We start from the raw sequence: 16,017 nt of genomic DNA on the forward strand, positions 1-16,017 counted from the left end.
GATCTATATAATGTAATCCATAAAAAATGTTACGCCTCTGACTGTATTCAAATGCTTTTTGAAGCTATGCTAACGTAATGGTTTTGTACCACATTTAGATTCCACAAATAAACATTGTGAGTGATGGTTTCCATGTGCATGTATTTCAACATAATAAAGGCGGCACAGTAACTGTGAGTATACAGACAAAAAAATATTATTTTCTCTCACCAGCATTTAAAAATTCACGAGATTTGTTTTGCTCCTTTTTCCGAGTACAGTAAAACTCCGAAAAGAAGGAAGACTACAGGGCAAGACAGGCAAACAACACACGTTCAAAAATCATATAAAATAGTTGTGTAGCTATTTACAGTTCATAACGAAAATAAATTTCCGAAACTCATCGTGCTAAGCATAAGAAAATGCGTATCTGATGCAGTTTTTGATTATTTAAATCACGAATGACACAGTTGTAGACTTCTCAAAAACAACGAGAATGATGAGTGAAGTACACTTTTTGAGCATCCTGATCTCACTGATTGCAGGAATGCTGGAAATTTAACGCGTTATAGTTATGCCCACGTTCCACTGTCGACAGTTGAGTTTCACCCGTTTCTGGGGTCCAAAAGAAATTCCCTGCTGGCAGTTGAATTACGAGAGTAGCTCGCGGTATGTAAATTGACTACTGTGCTCATTTAAAGCAGCAGATTGCTCTCAGCAAGGAACAACATTAATTTAATTGAACGACCGTACCTCTTTTAACTAATAGTGTTTGTTCTGATTACTCGCGTTCCATGTAAACGCCCACTCTAATTAGCAGCGCTGCATTAATGTGACGGTCCCTGAGGGAAGCTACAGCCCTGCAGAGCTGGCTGGCCGTGTGCACAACGAGGCAGCAGCACTTGCGCTACTGTTGCGTCCACGTAACACTCTCTGCTTTTTGGCTGCGCCCGTTGTAACTGCACCGAGGCATTGCTCAAATATCCGTGTTCCTTGGTCTCGTTCCGTTCTTTGTTTGTAAAGTGGACGATACATATCATCATCATCATCATCATCATTTAAGACTGATTATGCCTTTCAGCGCTCACTCTGGAGCATAGTCCCCCTTATAAAATTCCTCCATGATTCCCTATTCAGTGCTAATATTGGTGCCACTTCTGATATTAAGCCTATTACTTCAAAATCATTCTTAACCGAATCCAGGTACCTTCTCCTTGGTCTACCCCGACTCCTCCTACCCTCTACTGTTGAACCCATGAGTCTCTTGGGTAACGTTGCTTCTCCCATACGTGTAACATGACCCTACCATCTAAGCCTGTTCGCCCTGACTGCTACATCTATAGAGTTCACTCCCAGTTTTTCTTTGATTTCCTCATTGTGGACACCCTCCTGCCATTGTTCCCATCTACTAGTACCTGCAATCATCCTAGCTACTTTCATATCCGTAACCTCAACCTTGTTGATAATGTAACCTGAATCCACCAGCTTTTGCTCCCATACAACAAAGTTGGTCGAAAGATTAAATGGTGCACAGATAGCTTAGTATTGGTACTGACTTCCTTCTTGCAGAAGAGAGTAGATCGTAGCTGAGCGCTCACTGCATTAGCTTTGCTACACCTCGCTTCCAGTTCCTTCACTAAGTTGCCATCCTTTGAGAATATGCATCCTAAGTACTTGAAACCGTCCACCGGTTCTAACTTTGTTCCTCCTATTTGGCACTCAATCCGTTTATATTTCTTTCCCACTGACATTACTTTCGTTTTGGAGATGCTAATCTTCATACCATAGACCTTACATTTCTGATCTAGCTCTGAAATATTACTTTGCAAACTTTCAATCGAATCTGCCATCACAACTAAGTCATCCACATATGCAAGACTGCTTATTTTGTGTTCACATATCTTAATCTCACCCAGCCAGTCTATTGTTTTCAACATATGACCCATAAATAATATGAACAACAGTGCAGACAGGTTGCAGCCTTGTCTTACCCCTGATATTACTCTGAACCATGAACTCAATTTACCGTCAACTCTAACTGCTGCCTGACTAACCATGTAAAGACCTTTAATTGCTTGCAAAAGATTGCCTCCTATTCCATAATCTCGTAGAACAGACAATAACTTCCTCCTAGGAACCCGGTCATATGCCTTTTCTAGATCTATAAAGCATAGATACAATTCCCTGTTCCACTCATAACACTTCTCCATTATTTGCCGTAAGCTAAAGATCTGGTCCTGACAACCTTTAAGAGGCCTAAACCCACACTAATTTTCATCCAATTTGTCCTCAACTAATACTCACACTTTCCTTTCAACAATACCTGAGAAGATTTTACCCACAACGCTGATTAAAGAGATACCTCTATAGTTACAATCTTTTCTGTTTCCATGTTTAAAGATTGGTGTGATTACTGCTTTCGCCCAGTCTGATGGAACCTGTCCCGACTCCCACGCCATTTCAATTATCCTGTGTAGCCATTTAAGACCTGACGTTCCACTGTATTTGATGAGTTCCGACTTAATTTCATCCACCCCAGCCGCTTTATTGCACGGCAATCTATTGATCATTTTCTCCACTTCCTCAAATGTGATCCTAATTCCATCATCATTCCTATCCCATTGTACATCGAAATCTGAAACATTACTGATCGTATTTTCACCTACATTGAGCAACTCTTCAAAATATTCCCTCCATCTGCCCAAGGCATCAACAGGATTCACCAGCAGTTTTCCTGACCTGTCCAAAATACTTGTCATTTCCTTCTTACCTCCATTTCGAAGACTGCTAATTACACTCCAGAATGGTTTTCCAGCAGCTTGACCCAAAGTCTCCAACCTGTTTCCAAAGTCTTCCCAAGATTTCTTCTTGGATGCTGCAATTATCTGTTTGGATTTGTTTCTCTCTTCAACATAGCTTTGAAGACATTGTGACTGCACCGAGACATTGCTCAGATATCCATGTTCCTTGGTCTCGTTCCGTTCTTTGTTTGTAAAGTGGACGATACATATAAGGGCAGATATTAAGACGCCGTTTTTTCACAAAAATTTAATTTATTTTTCAACAGACTCCACTTTTAAGAATTATGTTTTCACGATGTCTCTACGATTTTGACCCCTCAAATAAAAAAAAAAAAAGAAGATAAAGGAAGTGACAAGCCCTCCAATTAACCAATATCTCCACGACGATCGCCTCATTTGAGGGGAATTTTGTATCCGAGAGACATTTCTTCACATTTGGAAACTAGAAAAAACCGTAGTGACCCAGGTAAGGGGAATCGGCGCGGTGCGACAGTTGTTCATGCTGCAGATGATGCAGTTCTGTGGTGACAGATGCTGGTGAATGAGCAGTGCCTTTGTTGTAGTGAAAACCTAATGGGTTGTGATTCCTCCAGTTTCTTCTCGAAATTGTCACTACAGCATTTTCCATGAAACGGAAGCAGCAGCTGAGAAGCAAGTGAAACAGAGCAGTAGCATTTCCCGATATTATTCAGTCTGTGTATTGTGCAAGCAATAAAGGAAGCTAAGAAGAAATTTGGAAAAGGACGTTTTAGTTGAGGAAGTAGAAATAAAATGTGTTACATTGGCCAAAGATATTGTAATTCTGTCAGAGACGGCAAAGAAGTTGGAAAATCAGCAAAACGAGATCTTGAAAAGAGTTTGTAAGATGAATATCAACAAACGTAAAACAGCGGTAATGGAGTGCAGTGGAATTAAATCAAGCAGTTCTGAGGGAATGAGATTAGTAAATAAGACAATGGATTTAGTACATGACATTCGTATTTCTGCGGCAAAATAACTGACAATGATCGAAGCAGAGAGGATATAAAACACCGACCTGGAATGCCAAGAAAAGTACTACAGAATAAGACAGATCTGTTAACATCGAGTGAAAATTTAAATCTTGGAAGAATTTTCTGAAGATATTTATCCGGAATGTAGTTTAATGCGGAAGTGAAATGTGACCATTAAACAGTCAAGACATGAGAAGATTTCAAGCTTTTGAAATGTGGTGATAGACAAAAATGCTGAAGCGTAGGTGGGTAAACAAATGCGCAGGAACTGAAACGAACTGAGAAGAAAAGCGATTTGTAGCACAACTTGTTTAAAAGAAGAGATCGTTTCGCAGAACACGTCTGAGGCACCAAGGAATTGTCCGTCTGATAATGGAAGGGGGGAAGAGTGGGGGAGTAGGTGTAAAAACTGTAGAGGGAGACCAAAACTTGAATACAGCAAGCACGTTCGAATGTGAAGATAGTAGGTTACACAGGACAGAATAGCGTGAAACGTGCAACAAACCAGTCTTCGGACTGAAGATGGCGACAGGAACTATAGTTGACATAGAAGTTTCCTGAATGTGGAACAGCGTCGTATCGTAAAAAATTACACTGGTGAAACCAGTGTATCGGCCACTGTCACAGTGGCATTTTTCTGGGGTTTTTGTAATTGTGGCTGGAACGTTGGTTATTCCAGTATAATTTTGTACTTTATGACGCGGTTGTCATACTCCGAAAACCTTTATGTCAAGTGACTGTGGCCACGGAAGGCTACGCATTTATATTAAAAACAATAGTTACTTCTTTTTCTAAGAAGTCTCACAACCCTGAAAATCTTTGATAAATCTTTTTCTTGTTAATAGGACAGTCTTCTCCTTTTTAGTGACTTTCGCCTCTTCTTCAAGATATAATTGTTGTTGTTGTGGTCTTCGGTCCTGAGTCTGGTTTGATGTAGCTCTCCATGCTACTCTATCCTGTGCAGGCTTCTTCATCTCCCAGTACTTACTGCAACCTACATTCTTCTGAATCTGCTTAGTGCCGGCCGGAGTGGCCGAGCGGTTCTAGGCAGTACAGTCTGGAACCGCGTGACCGCTACGGTTGTTGGTTCGAATCCTGCCTCGGGCATGGGTGTGTGTGATGTCCTTAGGTTAGTTAGGTTTAAGTCGTTCTAAGTTCTAGGGGACTGATGACCTCAGCAGTTAAGTCCCATAGTGCTCAGAGCCAATCTGCTTAGTGTATTTATCTCTTGGTCTCCCTCTACAATTTTTACCTTCCACACTGCCCTCCAATGCTAAATTTGTGATCTCTTGATGCCTAATTCCCACTATATCTAACCTATCCATTTCCCTTTTTAAATTTTCTAACCTACCTGCCCGATTAAGGGATCTGACATTCCACGCTCCGATCCGTAGAAAGCCAGTTTTCTTTCTCCTGATAACGACGCCTTCTTGAGTAGTCCCCGCCCGGAGATATAATAACTTCTGGTTTATTGGAGGTGAAAAGTGGACGCGAAAACTCCTTCAGATGCCGCTTAAACTTTTCCGAACACAGCTTCAAAACATAAAGCCGTATCCTGCGTTTTGTCCATCGCCAACTTATCGCGTGAAATATTAACTGGCGTTCCCGTTAACACATCTAATGTCTCCGCAGCTTTGCGAGTCTTCGTCGGCGATCAACCAAACTTTTTGAATGATTTCTTTGGTATCAATACCTGATTGCCGTAATTTGTAATCGTCATAAGAAATCAGATGATCCAGCACATTTAAAATTGTTAGCAGCGAAAGATTATCACAAATGGTGTCCAAAATTCGCTTTTATCTCGTCTTCGGAAAGGGAAAAACGAATCATCAGACGACACTGGGCTTCATCTGTTTCGACGAAGCCACGTAACACCACTTACTGAAATACCTACCAAATCGATACTCACCCATGTATCGTTTTTGTTTTAGTCGTCTAAGGGATGGTGGGGACGCAATGGTAACACCAGTGTGAGTTAGTAACGACATGTTTCTTGAAACACGTATGCTTTTTGAACTGCACTCGATGGTCCGGCGGAAAGATGACATTGATATCAATTAAATTTCTTTTTTGTGATATTGGTAAATGTTGAACAGTCACGGAAGAGAGGTATCAATGTGACTTATGGAATACTTTGCATTATACGACATTTTAAAATTAAGGAGTCCTTAGAATTTCTCTCAGAAGGACAAACTGGAATATTATACAGTCAAATATGTCTTCTTTTCTGACGTTCCGTCGCTAACGGAGATTCATTAAAGGTTGGTGAAGGTTATAAGAGTGTCCTAATTGCCTAAAGTAAAAAAAAAAAAAAAAGTGGATGGAGCTATGAACTAAGGAAAGCAAGGAAATATTTGGAAAGCGAGTATAGGTTAAGGTGAGGTCCAAAAACTTGAAAGCTTATCGATGACAGTGTAGTCAGAGACGCCAAGGTACTCGCAGGATCGATTGAATAGAATCGATAGTGTCGTGATAAGAAATTGTAAACGAAACATCAGTAAAAATAAAACGCGGGTAATTGGATGTAGTGGAATTAAGTCAGCTGATATTGAGGTAGTTAAGCTAGAAAATAAGAGGGTAAAAGAAGTAGACGATTTTTGTATTTCTGCTGGCAGAAATACCTATATTAAATTTAAAATTAATTATCAGAAAAATTATTCTGAATACATATAGGGTTAAAGTAAGTAATATATTTTTGAAAATGTATTGGTCACTTATAATGTTACATTTTTTCTATTATTTCACTACTGTCTTTTTTTAGTTATTTTCACCTAATTTATTCCCATGAATTTTTTTAACGTACAGGCGCTAATGGATCTGCTAGAAATGGCCATTTCATAAAATGGTATTTTGGCTTGAACAGGGTATGCTGCTACGACAGTGACCGGTATGAGGGGACAATGGCTGGGAAAGGGTCGTATACAAGATGGAGCAATACTGAACAGGACAATACAATGGAGGCCACTGTCTCTTTTACAGGGCTGTACCGGTTCACAAAACTTTGCACTGTGTTGGACGAAAACTGTAGCCCGGAAATCGGTGTGGATGTTTCGCAGCGCCGCGAACCACGAACAAAGCAGATTACCATGAGCACGTTAGTGCCGTGACTGGCGTGTTTTGAGACGAGTCCAATTCCAAACTTTCTGGCAGTGATGGTAGAAAATCCCTACAGTAGTGATTAAAAGTTTTCATTGTTGTTTGAACAAACCCAAAATATGCTTTCACGATGTCGGCTGCTGTTTATCACCAATACGAGTAGCATCTGCTACATAAACGTTGCTTTAGAGTCCTGTATACTGACCCTCTTCCAGGAAGTTCGTACGCCGTATTTTAAGGAGAATGCTGAGTAGGAACTTTAGAGTATCTTACACAGGGTGGAAAGTATTTAAGCCGACAAACTCTGGGAGGTTGTAGGGGCCATCAAAACAAATATTTTTTCCTAATGTCATTTTTTCCTATGAGGAGTATTTAAAACGGTAGAGGAAGATTTCTCTGGCGGCAAATTAATTAAACCCAGAAACAGTTTTCGATTTTTATGACCAAAAGACAACACATTAACACAACCCAATTTCAATTACAGTAGCTTTTCAAAAATGCCTCCATTGACACGTAAACAGAGGTTACTCCGTCGGATCATGTTCTGTCTGACACGGGCAAAAACCGCAGGAGTATCCTGAATTGTTCCTGCTGCTGCTACTATCCGGACAACCAGATCCTCTTCTGATACAACAGGAGTTGCGTAAACAAGGTTGCGCATCTCTCCCCACACAAAAAAGTCCAGAGGGGACATATCTGGAGATCGAGTAGGCCATGGTACAGGACCGCATCTGCCAATCCACGTTTCTGGGAACCGTCGGTCCAAGAATCGACGCACACGACGACTGAAATGTGCCGGCGCCCCGTCATGTTGGAACCACATGCTTTGTCTTGTAGGGAGCGGGACGTCTTTCAGCAATTCTGGCAATGCTCAGGCTAGAAAATTGTAATAGTGCCTGCCATTTAATGGCCTAGGTAGCAGATATGGTCCAATTAAACAATCCCCAACAACACCGACCAACACATTAAGGAAGAACCGCACTTGATGAGCTAGTAACTGTGGCATGTGGGTTATCCTCGCTCCAAACCTGCGAATTGCGCATGTAGAAGACTCCATCACGGCCGAACTTTGCTTCATTGGTAAACAACACACAGGATGGAAATGTAGGATGCATTTCACACTGTTCCAGGTACCGCTGGGAAAACTGTGCTCTGGGTGGATAATCAACTGGTTCCAGGTTGTGGACGCGCTGTAAATGAAATGGACGTATCAATTTCTCTCGAAGGACTGTTCTTACATTCGTCTGATTCGTCCCCATGTTACGTGAAATTGCACGAGTGCTGATTGAACGATCCCGCTCCACATGCTGCAAGACAGCTTCCTCAAATTGCATCGTTCTTACCGTGCGACGGCATCCCTGTCCAGGTAATCTGCCAAATGACCCGGTCTCACGCAGACGTTGGTACACAGCAGCAAAGGTCGTACGGTGATCAGGATATTGTTGTTGATAAACCCGATGTGCATATGAAAGTACTCACTCCAGGTGTATGGCTCCATTAGTAAACAGAGACAATGCACTACTACACTGGTGGACAGCAGTTGCCTACAACTGAAGAGCGTAATACGCCCTCTAATAACTAAAGATCGTAATACGGCCTCTAACAACTGAAGAGCGTGATACGACCTCCACCGGTTTAAATAAACCTCATAGGAAAAAATGACATTAGGGAAAAATATATTTGTTGATGTCCCCTACAACCTCCCAGAGTTTGTCGGTTTAAGTACTTTTCACCCTGTACAGAGGGAGAACAAGCAGGTTTCATTCTGCTGTGTACCACGGCACATGGGAATTCACAGTAATGAAGAGCTGAGGAAGGAGCTAGGAATTCTTGCTTGGAAAATACAATTTCCGAATGTGCTACCCCCGTACATGGAGTTACCCTGCAACTGAGGCACAGCTTCATGCATCTGTAGGAGCGGGAGTGGTTAGGGTTAAGGAAGAAGAAGCTACGGTCGGTGAGCCAACGACACGGCCGTGGCCGCTGCGGCGAGAAGAAGACGTAATCTTAATGCGCCAACGGGAGCAGCGGGAGCAGCGCTTGCGGTGTACGGATGTCTGTACACTACAGTGTAATGGAAGGTGTGGTCCGTGTTTTTAGATTCTGTGCAATGTCTCACGTTCTCAGTAGCTTCTTAGGTAGAACACTGTAATGTGGTTCCAGGGTGACGGCTTCATATTTTATTTTCCCATTGATCAACAGGGCATGGTTCTCTGTCACAGTATTTTGGCTGTTGTGCAGTTATAGTCTGAGTATTTTAACCATAAAATGACTCGAGGCATAAGGCTGTTGGCCTTCTGTGAGGAAGTGTCAGTGCAAGTGAGGGAGAGTGAGGCTGGGCGGTTGAGAATATCATTTTATACCCCTTGGTGCACCATACGTCTTTTTACCTCTTGGTGCACCATATTCGTTTCCAATGAGTTTAATGACGACTCTGGTGACCTTAGTGTTGAGCGCTCTATGCATACCACCACCACCACGTTACCAATGAGAGTCCTGTTGCGTAATGTTTTGTTATGTGCATAATACAGATGGTACCAAATACTGTGTGTGGTGGCCTAAATGGTAATCATTTGCGTATCCGAGCATGAAGTACAGTGTACGGGAGGGTACCCAAAAAAACAGAAATTATTTTTTAAAAGCTATGTATTTTCAAATTGTTCACAAAACAACCTTATCCCCTTCAAAGTACTCTCCATTAAAACTAATAAATCTATTCCACTGGTGCTTGAACTGTTCGAAACATTTTTTGCAGACATCTTTGGATGTGGCTGACAGCTCCTCCCTCACTTTTTTCTTGACTTATTTAGTGTTTTCAAATTGGTGATGATTTCACATTCCTCTGTTCATGCTTGAAAATAAGAAAAAGTGTCACGGAGCCAGGTCAGGCGAGGAAGGTGCGTGGGACAGCGGATCCATGTCATTTTTAGCCAAAAACTGTCTATCAGAGATGTCTGTGTGTGGAGGGGCGCTGTCGTGGTGGAAGAACCAGTGTTCTATATGCCACAAATCGGGTCTTTTTTGATGAACACTGTTGCACAGTCTTTTTAAAACTTCCAAATAGTCTGTCGACGATGTGTGAACACGGGGGTCTCGAATTTTTCATTATTTTCGTCGATTCGGACAGTTGATGGTCGTCCAGAACGAGGTTTGTCATCAATCGACATGTCGCCATATTTAAATCAAGAAAATAACTCGTATACGGTGTGTGTTCAAAAAGTAAGGTGAATTTATGTGTGTGTGAATTCCTAAGGAACCAAACTGCTGAGGAGGTCATCGGTCCCTAGACTTATACTCTAGTTAAACTAACTTAGACTAACTTACGCTAAGAACAACACACACACCCATGCCCGACGGAGGACTCGAACCTCCGGCGGGAGGGGCCGCGCAATCCGTGATATGACGCCTCTAACCTCGCTGCCACTCCCCGCGGCGGTCAATTTATATTTTCATGAAAAAAATATTTATTTATTCATCAGTATTAATGCTGTCCCTTTAAAGTAATCCCTCCTCAGATTCAATGCACTTGTGCCAATGCTTCTTCCAATCCTCGAAGCACTTCTCATAAGCAATTTTTGGCACAACCTTGAGTACTTCTAGCAATGCAGTTTTTATTTCCTCAGTCATTGAAAATCTTCGTCCTTTCTTAGGTCTCTTCAGTTCTGGGATCAGGAAAAAGTCGCAGGGGGCCAAATGCGGTGAATATGGTGGCTGAGGCATGATTGTCGTGATGTTTCTGGCCAAAAAACCTCTCACAAGCAACGATGAATGAGCAGGTGCATTGCCGTGATGCAAAAGCCATGAATTGATTTTCCACAATTCCGGATGTTTTCTGTGTATTGCTTCTCCCAAATGGCGCATAACGTCAAGGTAATACTCCTTATTGATCGTACCACCTTGAGGCAAAAATTCATAATGCAGTAAGATACGATAACTGAAAAAAAACTGTGAGCAAAACTTTGACATTTGATCGAACTTGGCGTGCTTTTTTCGGTCTTGGCTCTTCAGGATTCTTCCATTGAGACGACTCGGCTTTGGTTTCGACGTCATAACCGTAAACGCATGTTTCGTCACAAGTTATGACCCTTTTGAGGTTCATCTTTGACGTGATTCAAGAGCTCTTGAGCGATGCTCATGCGACGGTTCTTCTCATCAAATTTGAGAAGTTTTGGAAGAAACTTCGCTGACACACGTCTCATGCGCTAAACATCCGAAAAAATTGCATGACAGGAGCCGACCGATAAGCCAACATTCTCAGCAACTTCTCTTACGTTAATTCGACGATCTTCCAAAACAATTTTCTTCACAGCTTTGATGTGCTGGGGCGTCCAGAGCGAGGTTCGCTTTTGCATTATCTTGGCCATTTTGGAATAGTGTGTTAAAGTGTGTGTGAATTCCTAAGGGACCACACTGCTGAGATCATCGTTCCCTAGACTTACACACTACTTAAACTAGTTAAACTAACTTAACGCTAAGGACAACACACACACACACACACACACACACACACACACACACACACATGCCTGAGGGAGGACTCGAACCTCTGGCGGGAAGGACCACGCAATTTGTGACATGGCGTTTCTAACCGCGCGGCCCCTCCGCGCGTCTTGGAAGAACTTGTAACACTTTTAAACTTTTTTTACTTAGAGCAGACTCGCCGTATGCCACTGTCAACGTTTGAAGTTTTTTTTCTTTTTTTTTCTTTTTTTTTCATTCCAATTGATCCGTAGTGATTGATTCTATTTTTCACACAAAATTTGTTGCAAATTCTGTGCTCCAGTTTTTATAATAATCGAAAATCGCCGAGGACATTAAAACACGTCTAACCTTTCTCTCTGTCAAAAACAAACGAAGTATGCTGTGCATTTGAAACTGTGAACATATGTTCGGGACATGTGTACCAACATAACAACAATTAAGATCGATAATCGAATGTATGTTGACTGCGCAATTTGAAAAGTCACCTTACTTTTTAAGCAGTTCTCGTACTTGAGTTTTTCTATAGCGTCAGCTTGGTAAGCTGTTTTCAACATTAAAACAGTTTCAGCAGCATTTTTACCTAGTTGATAACAAAATTTCACAGATGCACATTGTTCACCTAATCTTGCCATCATATAAAACGAAACAAGAACGAAACTGAGCTAGCCTGAACAATCACTCCAGATGAAAAGAACAAGCCTGGCTGCCAACACAGGCGACACTAACTGCCAATGAGTTGCGCCATACACGCCTAGCGGCAAAAATGCGTATTGCGTAAGCTCTGCCCAGGGCGACATATTCCGGTTTCTTTCTGCGTACCCTCTCGTATGCCAGTTTGACGTTTGTTAATCTGTCCTTCGGTGTTGCAATTGAGGAACTCGGTGCAAGAAGGGGGTAACTCCATTTTTTTCGGTAAACCCATATTTAATGCTGTGTGAAGGAAAAATAGTGCGCTTCTTGCTTTTGTACCTACAAAGTAACCTTCAGACCCCTGCTGAACCTGCATAAAGAAAAGTATGAAATACCGTTTCTAGATTTTTTAAAATCCACCCCCCGCCCGTTGCCGCGCCTCTATCGCTGTATCCCTCCCTATCTCCACCTCCACACCCTCCATCTCCTTCATCAGGGCAATTTCCAGCACCTCCCCCTCCCGGATGCTTAACTTCGCCGACATCTACCCTTCCTTCCAACTATAACATGGCCTTGTCCCCCCCCTCTCCCCAGGGCCCCCTTTTTCCTCTCCCCTCCTACTCCCAGAGCGGATTTTCCTCCTTCCCCCCCCCCATCCTGAGACCCTGCAGCCCATCCTTGCCTCTTTCCCTCCAACGTCCCTCCCTACCTGGCCTTCTTCAGCGCGGCCCCCGCCAATCTCCCCCTCTCTTCCACTCCCTTCTTCCGGTCTCCCTGGCAGATCCTCCATTTTGATCATCATCAGTGTGCCACGTCAGAGTTGTGTTTAATGCTGTTTCTCCTGTGCGTCAAGAGGTGTGATTTTCATTGTGTGCTGCCTTGAGGTTCACTGTGCTACGCCATCTGTCGATTCTTTTATGCTCCGCTCATACTGTGTCTTGTGTTCTTTTAATTGTCCCAGTGTGTGTTTTTTTTGTGTGCGCTACTTTTTTACGGTTTTTATCTCCATTTTACAGTCGCCCCTTTTTTTGTCTAATGCCTTCCATGATGTTCCCCCTTTTTTATATCGATGTTCACCGTATTCTCTCTTTTGTATATTTTTAACTGTCTTCTATTGTTAGTTCTATGTCTTTCGGCTGAAGAGCAGCGCATATGCTGCTGCCAGCCCGCACCGACGGGGAATTGAAATACAATTAAAAAAAAATTAAATTAGGTTCTTGTGTCCCGTGAAAGGTGTGAGTTGTCCCCTTGTTGCAAAGAGGTCTTCAGTTGTAATGTCCAGCAGAGTATTTAGACGCTATGTTGATTTACTGGGGCTGAGTTCAGGCAGTGAGTGTGGCTGTTGCCGGCAGGACGTGCCGCAGCCCTGGCGCTCCTGAGGCGCTCAGCTCGGCCGGCCTGTGCGACGCCACCACCCCCGCCGCCCGCACCGCCCCCGGCTGCGCGTCGCTGCGGATGCTGCAGGCGCGGCTGAGGGCCGGGGGCAGCGTGCACCGCGGCGTGGCCGCCGACGAGCCGCCGCCGCCGCTGTGGCCGCCCCGGGAGACGGAGGCGGAGGCGGAGGCGGAGGCGGAGGACGAGGACTGCCGCCGCCCCACCAGGGACCAGCCGCCGCCCTGCGACACCTGCCCGGGGGGCGGCGATCCCGCACACCTAGGTACGCCGGACGCCTCGCCCGTCGCTGTCGAGCCGGCAGAGGCGGAACAGTTGCGAGACGTGCCGCAAGCGGGGTCGCACGAGACACGCGAGCTGAAGGAAGCGGGTGGCGACACTGACAATTGTCAGGCACCATCGGAAGCCAAGTGTGAAACTTCTTACGGGGTTTGTGGTGATCGTTCAGACATCTCTTCACTTTTAAGTGCAGACTTTGTAAACGAAGATGCTCGCCTCGCCGATTTACTTCCGGAGTCTTCTACCTTCCTATTCGTCAACTATCTCCCGTCGGCACCTGTCAGAGAAAGAGATGAGGAAGATTTCATTCGCGAAATCATGTTATCCGGCCAGGGAGATGTATTCGCAGGTTCTTTCGATACATTACTACTCCCACGCTGCGTCGACGAAACGCGAGTATGCGATCTTAGGAAGTCTCCCGATGGAGAGACGATGGTCAATGTGGAATCGGAGCATCTAATTGAGCCCCCAGCAGAATTCTGCGGCGACGTGAAAGACGGTGACGGGGGCGACACGGAACTTTCGTCTCAGTCAGCAGAGGGGAACGACTGCCCCAATGTTTCTTCACCGGCAGGAGATGAACCTGTAGTCCCTCACACTGATGACGCAGGCTCGAAAGCGACGTGCATTGGAATTTCCGGCGATTCGTCCGTACAGACACGCGGCGAAACTGATACGAGCTACAACGTGGCAACTACAGGGGACGTCGATAAGCCCGCAGAAACTGGAGGCACGAGCAGCGAGAGTGAGACGGACGACTACGACCTGGACGAGGATAACGCCATTCTCAGTCACTCCACCTGCAGCGACATTTCCAGCAGAGAATCTTCGTTGATCGTCGATAGTGGACGAACTTCGGAGAATCACACTGAGGGGCAAAATTACGTATCGGAAGAAAACCCACTTCGCGAGGATGATTGCGCGCTATTTTGCTGCGGTTTGTGTACCGTTCAGACGACCCCACTGAATGTGGATAAGACAAATACAGCCTGTGCGTTTGTTGCTGACAGCTGCTCACCACAAAAGACTGACCTTCGAAATAAGTGCAGCAATGATGAAACCAATGCCGCAACTGGAGAAACAGCTGCAAGCGAGGGTAGCAACTTCACGGATAACTCTTGTAGCGTGCCTCCCAAACAACCGTCTCGCCTGAGCGTTGGCAATGTCAGTAGGGATGAATGCAGTGCAGTTGATAGTCACGTGGAACAGCAGGTAAAGTGTGAGGAGAGAGCAAATGATAGCGAAAGAGATGTAGCAGGCGTACGCCAAGATCAGAACGACATCGATAATCACGAGAAACCACCGTCTTGTAGCGCGCTTCCCGTCAAATATTCTCTTGTGATGCTCTGCGATGAAGCTACGAGCAGTGGCTCTACTACTGACAACATTGTCACGCACAAGCCAGTTCGAGACAGTACGGACTTTGCTGAATCGAATATACTTACAACTGAAGAAAATGAAGATGACAACAATACAATTATGTCGTCTTCCTTTAGGACGCCTCGTGAGTCTTTTTCTCCGACACTGAGCAGTGAATATACAGACTGTGGGAACACAACTGAGAATACCGTGGGATGTCCGACTGAAGACAGGGGAAGTCGAAACGACTGTAAAACAGACGTAGACAATATGGTCGGAAACATATCCGTGAACCTTGCCGACAAACAGTCGCTTTCCTCGCTTTTCAGCCAAGGGTCTTCACAGACGCTTTGGTACACAAGTACAGATGACGAATGTACAACGGACACTAACGCTGTGCCTAAGACTGTAATTCAAGATGAATGTGGGAAAAGGGTGCCGTGTACTGTCGATGCTTATGGTGACGAAACAGATCCTTGTTTGAAGCAGAATATATTGGTAGATGGCTCACGGTGTGAGAAGTATCTGACCGACGTTGGTATGGTCGCCACGGAAAATAAAACTAACGGCTATGAAGACAATAACAGTAATGCGGACATTGTGTCACGAGATTTACAGGGCGAAGATAGTTTCCGTGATGCGGAGGATGACAGTACAACCATTAATTCATTGAATAACGACGATCTTACGGATGCATCGTCTGTGTCTGATCCGTTTTCCTCAGTGCAGTTCTTCTCTGACAGCGATGAAGCACCTTCGACGTCTGTAGAAGGCACTGCTACAGCACGTCGGCTGCCAGCGGAACCCAGCACCGATTACGTCGACGAATGTTTTAATCAGCTTTTTCTGAATTTCGTCAGGTCGCCGGAAGTGTGCGCGTTACGCGATAATTCTAACGAGGAACTCAACAGTACCGATATTAGCAACAACGTTTCTTCCGAAATAAATGAAAAAATGATACCAATAGGCACTGAGGAGACATCTTGTGCAACTACGTCAACTGCTCG

The sequence above is a fragment of the Schistocerca nitens genome, chromosome 8 (genome assembly GCF_023898315.1).
Source record: "Schistocerca nitens isolate TAMUIC-IGC-003100 chromosome 8, iqSchNite1.1, whole genome shotgun sequence".
Classification (NCBI taxonomy): domain Eukaryota; kingdom Metazoa; phylum Arthropoda; class Insecta; order Orthoptera; family Acrididae; genus Schistocerca; species Schistocerca nitens.